The 10,700-nt window shown below is 38.9% G+C and overlaps 1 pseudogene; it reads right to left on the bottom strand.

Moving 5' to 3' along the window:
- Positions 1-6,913: 6,913 nt before the first annotated feature.
- On the bottom strand, positions 6,914-9,931 carry LOC122361588 (annotated as a pseudogene).
- Between the last annotated feature and the right edge of the window lie 769 nt (positions 9,932-10,700).

Genomic DNA, 10,700 nt, shown 5'->3' with positions numbered 1-10,700 from the left:
TGGTTTTATTATGCGCATGTTTGGCGCTTTCTTTCCAGGCAGCAGAGACGAACTGAGGAGAGCAATGAGTGAGTTTGACTGCAGGCTGAGATCACCAGACTTCTGCTGGAGAGGCACTATCAGCACTCATGCTACGCTCACACGCCTCCTGTGTCTGTCAGTGTTTTCTCCCTCCAGCACCGCAGTCAACAGAAGGAAGCTTGAAGTAAAGTTAAAGGGTTCATTCCAATGATTTACCCACCCTTGTTCCAGACCTTTTGGATGTTTTGCCATCAATCTTCCTTTGAGGTTCAGCAGAAAAAAGAGAGTCACTTATGTTAAGAATCAATTTGAGGCGGAGTTAATGACAAATTTTTCTAGTTATGGCTTTTTTGTAGTAATAGCAATAAATTCTCACTACCAACAAGCATGAGATTGAGAATATTTTGAATGAAGCTACCATTTACCTAATAAATGACTCAAGTATGGGCCTAGTTCTTTCATTCATTTAATAAATTGATAATTTAATAAGTAACGATAATTCTTTGAACTAGCTCTCAAAGAAAGGCCCTATAATGGAGTCAGTCAAAATCCTCCATGAAATGATTCATGACTATTTTTAAACGAACTGCTCAGAAGCCTCTATGTATTCTCTAAATCAACCTTGCACTCACTGGCCTCCTGTTTTTACGAATCGGTTCAAATCACGCTACTACTGAATTTGTTGTCAGAACTGATCCGAACTGGTTATAAAATGCAAACATTCACAAAGCGCTTTAAATATGTTAGATTATTGTGGATTTGAGGTTAATTATATAGGTTGTGTGGGAACAGTTCTGTGTATTGTAACGTGGCTAAAATGTGTTCTGTGTGATCAGGGTCTATCACTAAGTGCGCTGTCTGAATGACTTTGTGGACGCCTGCCTCAAGTATTACGCCCAGTGCTACCAGTACATGGTCAATCTTCAGAAACAGCTGGGAAGGTTAGCCTACTTTCATATCTCTATGAATCTGTTTGCAATATATCTTCTTTTAGTTTTAACACCAAGTCTTTCGTGGTATGCTAAATTCATTCTGTTCTCTCAGTCCAAATACTGACGTAAGCTTTTACGCTCAGTCATTCCTATATTCTCATACTGCTTCCATATCTCGCCCCAGCTTCGCATTCACGCCCTAACAACAGCCGCCCGGCGGCTCCTCCGCCAGCATCTCTGTTCCCACGCACAGCCGCCGTCCCCACTGGCCCGCCCCGCCGCTCCAGCCAGATCGCCGCCACCGCAGCCAACGCAGCTCTGGCAGAGGCACCAGGCACCCGCAGCAAGGTCTGTGGTGTTTCATTTACTCACGCACGCCGCCAGCAGCAGCGAAGGCTCTTCTACTCACGACGAGGTGGGCTCTCGCCACGCATATTTCAGACCGTCTTCAAATGAATCATTTTGGTCTTAATGGGGCCAATATTTTCCTCGACAGGTGATCACGGAGCAGCGCGTCAGGCATGGACTCTGATTGGCTGATGGGGCAAAGGGGGACCAGAAGGGCAAAGTGCCACTACCTACTTGGAGCTGCTCAATTAAGGTCAGCGAGAAGTGGCAACAAAAACAAATTCACATTGTAGATGTGGATTTGACAAGAGTAACACTCCAGATGTGATCCTAGAGAGTTTAATGTAGCGCAAAGCAATATAAAAAGTCTTCTACACTGCCATGTCCTGTTGTGTAAACGCTTCCTCTGCCACAAGGCGAGGGTGTAAACAGTAGCCTTACAGCAGTAAAGAAAGCTGGTGGCTGAGATTGCCAACTATTCATCAGTTACGCAAGCAACGGATTTTTTTTTACTGCTAAACTAACTGATTGCGCTATACTGCGCTAAGTGAGATGTTTTAATAAATATTATATGAACCTGGTTGGTGCAGTTTAATGATTAATCTTTTTTTTTATTATTGTTATTTTTTAAATCTTATTGTATTGTTTCAAGGTCATAGACCAAGCTGCACTGGTAATATGCTAATTAAAAAAATACCATAGAGTAGTGAACTGATACACTGACCTGAATTTTGACCACTGGGTGGCAGTGTTTTCCAATCGGTGAAGATGAAAAGTAAACGCTGCAGTTAAAATCTACCACCATACCTTCTTGTGTAAAAGGCAAACAGTGTGTTATTTCACTCTAGTGGCACCAGAGAGCTGCAAAAAATATTGGTAGTGTGAGCCTCAAAACTCCTGGACTAGATGTTATTGTTTATTAAAAAGAAAACTATTAACTAAACTAAAGCTGGAAGAAATGGCAAGGGGGAATAGGAAGACTTTTATTTAGTACATAAATATATATATATATATATATATATATATATATATATATATATATATATATATATATATAAATTCTCAAATTCCATTGTAGAAACAAGATGTATTCTTTCAATCCAGGTATGACAAGTTATGTATAAAGGGTGTCTTATTGGATATACTAGATTAATTCTATTGATTGGGCGAAGAAGGTACCAGAATGTCACTCTTGTAGGACTCCACTCAGCCCAATATTTAATGTTATGAGACAAAGGTTATTATATATTGGCATTAAAATTACTGGAAAATGTTTACTCAAAAATGAAAAAGAAGTCACTCTAAATGTTACAACCTTTGTTTAGCTTTAGAACACAAGATACATTTTTGATGGAATCCAGATCCTCCATAAATGTTTCCAGGTCCAGAAACATATGGCAAAGACATTGCAAAATAGTCCATGTGGATATCAGGGGTGCAAACGAATTTCACGAAGCTACTTGAGAATACTTTTGTGTGCAAAAGAAAACAAAAAAAATAGTAATTTCAGAGCTTCAGAACATTACGCTAGTTAAAACCCTGGTTTGATACTGACATGAGGTGAGTAATATCCCTTTAATGGGATAGATCCTGCTGAACACACAAAAAAATATTTCTTGTTGAAAACCAAACCGCTGAAGACAGACGTTGACTTCAGGTGAGTAAATGATAATAGGGTTCTTTAAATAAGCAGAAATGATAAAGCTTGTTGAAAATCTGAATAAACGCTTATACTATATTGTTGTACTATAAATGATAATAAAAAATAACACTGGCTAAGTTGTTTCTTTGTGGAAATAGCAACCCCAAATGCCTCTGCTTGCACTCGCCTTGCGACATTGCCGAATAGAAAGTCTTTCAACATTAAAAATGTCAAACATCAGTTTTACGTTCCTTAAATGTCAGATTCATAACACTTACAAATGCTTTTTATTAACATACTTTGTTCTGCGGTCAAAGATAATCGCACATATTCGGCTACAACCGCCAAACATGGTCTTTAATTTAATAGTACCATTATCTATCAGGAGTGACAGAATATTGAGAATTTTATTTGGGTTGAAAATGCTCGTAGTTTCACAGCAAATTCATGCAAACTCCTCATCACAAGATCTGGGTCATTATATGAAATGGCAATTTCAAAGAGAAGTTCGTTACAGAGGCAGCAGAATCAAATGAGTACATACGTTGCAAACACTCCATCTGAAACGGATGGGACGTCAAGCCACGCTTTCATTTCAGAGGCTTTAAGAGGAGAAAGTTGAGAGGGAGTTGATAGCTGCATACACAGACTGGACATGACACCGACGGGACTCTCGAAAGTGGCAGCCTCTAGGTGAAGTTAATACAGTAATGGACCTCAACACGCTCTTAATTTTATCTCAAAGTGAACCTCCGAAACGTCAAACATCACACAGGTTGGCACAAAAGTATCAAATTACATACAAAAGCTTAGTAGTTAAGTACTGTGGATAGCTGGCATGGTTACTGAAAATAAATTAACCGACATATAAAGAAAAGTCCTCTTCAAGCAGGGCCTTTTCTGATGAAGCAGAACTTATCGGCGACTTGCTTGCAGAAGTCGCGCTAGTGCCGGAAAGTGGAGCGGTTGAGCAGTAGTAGCCGCTCTTTTTCGGGACAAGCCATTAATAATAACAATAACGTGAAAGGGAACGCTTCTCCCTATGGCGTTCCACAACGCCCGGGAGCGAAGGCCGATTGCAACTAACCCATAAAGTGCTTTCGCAATTGACAATAAAAATACAACGCTCACACTGGGATAAAAACACGAGTTCAGGCACCACCGCCAATGTACCCCAGCTCCCTCATTTTTTGAACGGTGTCAAGCGTCCGAAGCGTTGTGCCAGAAATTGGAGGTCTTATGCTTATGGCTCGCCAACATGATGACCTGCTGCTGGGAAGGGAGGTGGGAAGCGTGGGGTGCTTCTGACGCAGCAGGAAGTCATAGTAGGGCCTGGTCACAGCTGCCGGGGAAGAGGACATAAAACAAAGGGTCAGGACCCAAGACGTTTCGGTCATTATAGAGAATGGACGCAGATGCACATGGGTTTAGTAGACGAGCGTGTTTCAAGCTGTTGGTTCTGCGCGTTGAGTCAGACCAGTTTAGAGTATGCTGATATTTTTGAATGTTATGCTGTAAAATGGTTAAGTGTGTACTTATGAGGGAAGGATGGGTGCATGTGAATTACAGAAAACTAGATCAGTTAGAATAAATAGGCTGGGGTATTCATACAGATTTTCTGTCTCGATTCCATTTGATCATTCATGACAGTTAACCCAGGTGAAAAAGCGTTCATGATGTAACTTAAAGTGCTCTTATTTAAAGCGCTACTGAAAATATAGAAAACTCTTTGAGTCTTTGGTCTTTGAACGCTGATGCTACTGGTCTAATTGATTCAATTATTTATGCTAAGCTATGCTAAAGTGCTATCGCCACCTGCAGAGATCGCTGAATGGATTAAACTCAAGTTATTAACTTCTTTTTTGAGTATGCTCCCCAAAAATGGAGTGTTCGTTAAAAATATTTAGTCGCCACTTGGTGCATACTAGTGTGCCGAAAAGATGTTTTGAGTATACTACAAATGCTAAACACAATTTTTAAATACAGAGATCATATGTAAAAGCATTTTGGTTTCTATTCATGGTGCCCACAAAATAGCACAGCTGAGTACACTTAGATATTCTTAAATTTATCTTAAGAAGTACTCAAAGAATCATTTTAGTATATTAAGTACAAAATTAGTTTGAAATAATAACACTCTTACGATATTATGGAAGTGCAATTTTTTCACCTGGGAATACTGTACATCTTGTGTATTACAAACATTCATGTAATCTATTTACCAGATACAATAACTAAATCATACAAGAAAATGCTCTGTGAACACTTCAAATTGATTTTCTTATGCAAAACCGCTATTTGTATATTATTATAATTAGCGGTAAATGAAAATATTAACTATTTTAACTCCATAAAAGAGGTTACAAAAGTTTTAAAACGCAACTGGCTCACAAGAGTCATTTGAATCGGTTTGTTTGTGAATCACACTACACTGTTTATATAGTCTCAAGTCACTAAAGAATCAAAGGTTTTAAATGGTTCATTAGTTACCTGATTGGGCTGTATTAGTTGCATGTTATTTCCACTTAAAATATATGGTGTAAAAAAGAATATGAATATATTTGTGAATGTGACCAGTCATGCTGCATCGTTACTGCATGTACCCTGTTTGAATAAATTTGAAAAAAAGCTGTAACTTCATCTTTTATCTGATCATATTCCAATTCAGACAGCAACTCTGGTATGCGTAGAAGATTCAAATATCGATCTACGATGAATCAGAAAATCAACATTCCCTGACCCAGCCTCAGTTAAATAAGCAGATAGGTCACACTAACACACTGTGGAATTACCTGGACTACCTCGGGATCGGCTCTCTACTTTGAGAGGACACCCAAGAGATGGCCATGCCAGGACCCCAGGCACTCCTAACCCCGCCCCTGCCTACGCCTGGGAGGGCCTTCAGGGAGAGGAGAGGTGAAGTTAAAGTGGCCCTGGGAGCCAGAGGTCCCGTGAGGTTCAGAAAAACGTGAGCACTTGGAAGAAGCTTTTGGGTGAAGAAGTGAAGGACTTCTGAGTGCCAAAAGGTGCTGTAAAAAACTAATGTTGTCTCCAGGAAGCTGGGTAATAATGAAAACACAACACAAACATGGTCAAACCACGCGCTTGTGGAGCAGATGAACATGTGATGTGACTACAACCATACCTACTGCATGCTAAATTGGGATGATTTCAGTCTCCACACTGTAAATATGGACTGTGCAAGACAAGTTGGAACTTGATAAAGCAGCTTGAGAGTTCACCTTTGGAAGCCTCCCCTGTTGGATGACTTTTCAGATGCATTCAACATGTACCTGTATTCTTCTGGACCTCTGTGATGGATTCGCAAACCCGTTTTGGAGAGCACAAAACAAAACATGATAATTACCTCAAGGCTACTATTGTTAACAAAGCTTAAATACTAAAATACATACAATTTCTATAAATAAAGCACAAAGTAAAACAAATGTTGTCTACTGTATATTATACCGCCTATGTGGTAGTATTTGATTAAATTAAAAAAAAAAATTAATGTCGGGAATAAAATGAAAAGGAAAGCATATATGTACATATAACAACATTCAACATAGTAATAAAAGGTTAATTAATAAATAAATATATTGTGGTTGCCAGGATATGGTAGGTCATTTAACTTACTGGCTTAATTTAAAAGATCCCAAGAAAGCCTCCTGGGCCTCTGAATATGAATGAGAGTGCAATTCTAGATGATATTTGTTTTATCAGTCCGACAAGTGGAAATTATATAAATTCAATCACCAAATGATTTCAAGCTGTCATTTATGTCTATTTTTGACCAGTGGAGAACAAATATTTGCAAAATGAAAATATAATCCATTTAGAGACTGCACTGTCAAAATCAGTGCTTTTTATTTGTGCTTCAAGAGCCCCATTCACCTGTTTCCCGAGTGCATGCTGGACCTGTTCTGGCCTCATCGGCAAGGGTTTGCCAGCCAGCCTGATCCCAGCTTGCTCAGGTTTCTTGGCACACAAGAAGGTGGACCTCCTCTCCCAGGAGAACATAATCTCTACAAATTTCTTCACACTCATATTTAAAATCCTTATCCTTCCTATCCTCCAGATCTACCACACTTATCTGGTCCATGTCTAACCTGACTCCTTTGTAGTACAGGATGTCCCCTCCGTTACAGATCCTGTGGTGCCTAGCAAATTAGGGCAACCATATAAAATATGCTATTTGATTCAAATAAAAACCTTCCTGCAAAAAATAACTGACTTTGATCTCACTGGTGAGCAACTGACCTTCTTACAGAAAACCAGTTGGTGGTCAAAGAGAAAGAATATTCGCTGCCGGGCCTTTGCCCGTGGCTGAGATCTTGGTCAGGTCTCCTGGAGAAAATCATAGGATCAGAGCTTCTGCTCTCAAGATGTCTTCACTTTCATGAAAGAGAAAGAGCCTATAAGAACACACAGTTGTAAGAGGAATCAATGTGCGAATATTATCTCAAGATGTTCATGAATTTACCTCCCTAGTCCTCTAAGTGAGCTTGGGCTACTGGAGCAATTTTTGTCAATATTCTCCAGACGCCTCCTTCTCTGGCTGGATCAGCTTCGGCCACATTTTTCATGGGATTTTAAGTGTGAAGCCTAAGATCCTTATAATCTCTGAAAAGCAAGATACATGAGCATTTGAAATGCCAACTAGCAAAATGGGAATCAACTCATTCAAAACACTGATGATGCAATTTGCTACTATCCATTAGTTTTCAAGTGAATTATAAATCTTTTCCTGAAATTGTTTTATCTACTGGGCAACAATGTCCATTTGACCAAATATTTTGAAAAAGCAGCTTTGCTATCACTGGAATAAATTACTAAAAAAAGTGTTATAAAATGTATTCTATTCCTGTGATGACAAAGTAAATTCTTAATGCAGTCTTGTGTGTCACATGATCCTTCTTGAAACCTTTCAACATACTCTCAAGAACTGGGTGATCAAGAAACATTTATAATTACACGCTCTTATACTTTTTCATATGCAGCAGATGTAATGATATTAAGAAGCTGGTAGTCCCCAGCATTTTCAGGTGCCATGTGAAAATTATTTCATACTGGGTTGCAGCCATGGTAATGGCAGCAAAGTTCCTTGCACTATTACGCTGTAATGAGAGTATAGTTCTTGTGACATACAGTGCCCATTTTATGCTGGGGTCTTAGTGCACACTGTAATTACAGAAGAGCCAAGCCTTGTTAGTAAGAGTATTGGAAACGCTGATCATTTTTTGGAGCGAGATGCCAATGGTTCAATCAGATTCAGCGTGATCTATGCGTTGTTGCAGCTAAAAGTGCTACTCGCTAACTCTTCTAACTTCTCTAGTGCTTAAAAAGATCAGTGGAGTGTCCCTTTTTTGACATACATGACTCTTTGATTATTACTGATGCTCAACCAAGTGAAATATCATCCCATTGTATTCACCATGCGTGAGGCAAACATGTCGAATGTTAATTATTTTAAAGCATCATTTTGTTCATCTACACAAATAATTCTACATTTTATTCAGGGTAACTTCAGTGAGAACGCAATGTCTCTCATGTGCTTAATTTTTAAGGTGTCTATTAAAAAAGTGAAGAATGCTTGATATAAATTTAGTATTTTAATATTTTCTTCTAAAGTGCCTGTAAAATATGTGCAGTGTTATCTTTATGATGATATATAATTGAATTGAAATAGGAAGATTTGGTAAATTTATATCGAGCAGCTCTTTTAAAAGGAAGGCCACAGCAGCTTTGTTTATATCTGCTCTATCCCGAAAGGTCGGGGGCCTGTAAAGCCGCATTTGACCATTTACAGTCTCGTAGATTACTCCTTAGATTCACACGTAAACTCTTGCATTGAAACAAAAATAGTAAATATGACTTGTTTGCTGCCAGTATAGAATATAGGCCAACATTATGCACAAAGTGACTAATCTCAGCAGCAGTTTCTCGTGTTTATTTACAGTGTAGGGGACGAAAGCGCACATGATTCAGAGAGTATTTGGATTGGCCAGTCAGAAGATTTGATGAAGTGTTAAAGTGCATTGCCAAAGTGACGCTAAAAATTTTTTGATCTGCTTGGCAAAATGTACACCTTTATATGAGAATCTTTGATAAATACCCAATTACAGCATGAGAGTGTAGTGAATGTGTACCTGTGCTGTGGGTTGTGTACTAGCAGTTCAGCCAGCTGCAGGAGGATACTTCTGTGATCTTCTAAACAGGAGGCGAGGAATCCATCCAAGGAAATGTCAATCATCTCTGAGTGATGATATGGCCTCAAAGAAGAACACGTACTTTGATCTTCATCAGTTTGAGAGCTGCACGCAGGCATTGGGGTGGTTGTTGCAATATTCAGAGTAGATCTGGAGTTTGTTTGCTGGATGGAAAAGAATAAGAGAACAGAATAAAAATCGAAACCTAAACTGCATCCTACATCACCACACTCACAAGGAACTCATCCACGTGCTCTAAGCAGGAGCCAATCTCGCTGAGGTGAGGATGGTCTTTGTTGAATTTTCTCCAAGGCTTTGAGGAACTTTCTGAAACGGTAGAGCTTTATCGATGTTCCTAAAGATAGTGCGTAGTTGCTCCTCAAACATATCTGTCCTCTTCCCACACTGTTTTATATAAGTCTCTGAAGCAAAATAAAGTACACTAAAGGTTTAATGCTATAGCACAGCTATAGTTGGTTTATGGGGCAGCTGATATGAATTGTAGGTCATTCTCTCAGCATGTAAACAGAGAGCCAAGTGACTCTATAGACACTGTAATGTTTCTGAAAGCAAGATCCACATGCTGAAGTAGGAACCAACTGATCAAAGCCATGTGGAAAAACTGACTCTCACAGATGTCCTTCTAGGTGTTTGATGTAATCCCTTTCTGTGCTCAAGATCTCATTGATGATGCCAATTTTCATTTGCTCTTTACAAGGGCAGACCTGGCCTCTAAGGGGCTTTCCCCATGCTGGCCCCACCCCTCTCTGAGGCCCCATCCAGATGAGCTGGCATTCCTCTCCATGGGCTCATCTTTGGTCTACTCAGAAATTATCAAAAGCAAATAGGTTAGTGTTATTGTGATTTACTGAAGATATAAAAATTCTTGTGATAGTGCTGTACTGAAAATATTGTTTATGGGCTGACTCTTATTAGATACACAGTATGTAATTTGCAGGCAAAATTTATGCAAGGAGAATGTTTGAATATGCATTCAATCAAGTGATTTAATAAGGTCTGGTAGTAGTCAATTTACTGGTATTTACAATTTATCACTTCATTATTTGCCTAAGTCACTTTAAGACAGGCTTTTTTGTGGAGTAAATTAAGGTGGTAAAATGATGGTTAAAATAACGTTAGGTAGGTAAAGAAAGGTTCATATTTGGTTTTGGCTGACAAGCATGTAAGGTCAAAACATTTTCATTGTCTAATAATATGCATTTATTACCTTATTTGTGTCACGCCGTACTCAAACAATGCGCCCAATTATTTATTTTTCCAAACCCTCCTTTGAGTAAATGCTTTAACCCCATTTTGTGATTGAAATGGCTGTGTTAACTTGCACTCGTTCTTGGTTGATTGTGTTGGTCACTATTGAAATTATCTGACTGCAAGATAGTAGTGGCGTCTGTTTATAAATCACTAAAATGCGGTCACTCATCTTAGTTCATAACGATTCACTAAGATACATTATAAACAATTCCTGCACTGCCACAACGAACGCCTTATTCTCATTGCATCTACACTTTGTTATAGGTTGATTCATGT

Source organism: Puntigrus tetrazona, chromosome 2 (assembly GCF_018831695.1).
Source record: "Puntigrus tetrazona isolate hp1 chromosome 2, ASM1883169v1, whole genome shotgun sequence".
In the NCBI taxonomy this organism is placed as follows: domain Eukaryota; kingdom Metazoa; phylum Chordata; class Actinopteri; order Cypriniformes; family Cyprinidae; genus Puntigrus; species Puntigrus tetrazona.
This window is presented reverse-complemented; position numbering and strand designations above follow the sequence as displayed.